Source organism: Seriola lalandi, unplaced genomic scaffold (genome assembly GCF_002814215.2).
Source record: "Seriola lalandi dorsalis isolate HSWRI2012SDOR001 ecotype SW California unplaced genomic scaffold, Sedor1 jcf7180002054888, whole genome shotgun sequence".
NCBI classification, from domain to species: Eukaryota; Metazoa; Chordata; class Actinopteri; order Carangiformes; family Carangidae; genus Seriola; species Seriola lalandi.
The window spans coordinates 134205-134938 of record NW_019525440.1 but is presented as its reverse complement, the minus strand read 5'-3'; positions in this window follow the sequence as shown (position 1 = coordinate 134938).

The window sequence follows — 734 nt, the reverse complement described above, 5'->3', positions numbered from 1 at the left end:
GGGGGCGGGTGGGGACAGCAGCCTCAGTCTGAGGACCTGAGGGAAGTGTCCTCGGGGGAAACTCCCACGGGAGGACAAACGAGCCTGCCATGTTACCGAAGGGGACGCCGCGACCTGGAAGTCTTGTTTTCTACATCAGACTCAATGTGGTAGACCACTCTCTCCACGGACGCCATGGGAACCCAAAACAGCGGCGAAGCACGAGGGAAAGGTTGTGGGAAGAACTGGAGATACAGCGAGCAAGTAGAGTGGGACGATTAACGGGAAATTAAGAAAATAAAAATATAACATAATAGTGGTTTTCAAAATAAAAGATTTTTAAGTGACCTCTATTACATGATGCATTTTATAGAAACATGATACTAACAACATTTGACCTGCAGCAATTCTCAAAAATATTGAGATACAAGGATCAGAATCAGTTCACCTTCTTCTTAAAACTCACTTTTATCGTTGAGTTTCTCACAATTTTACTTTTTTACTTTTACTTTTATTGACTACCATTTTTTTATTTCCGCCATGGGTGGGGTTTGAACCGGCGGCTGCTGCAGCAGGAGGCAGGTGAGACGTGGGGACGCCTCGCTCGCCCAACTTTTTCTTCATCTGAAAAAGATCTTTTTGAGGTAGAAGAACCAGGAGCAATCTTTAGAAACCTCCGTCACTCCCACTCTAAACACACCTGGACGTACAGCCTGATTCTCCACGCCCACTCAGGTTACCCCCCCCCCCCCCCC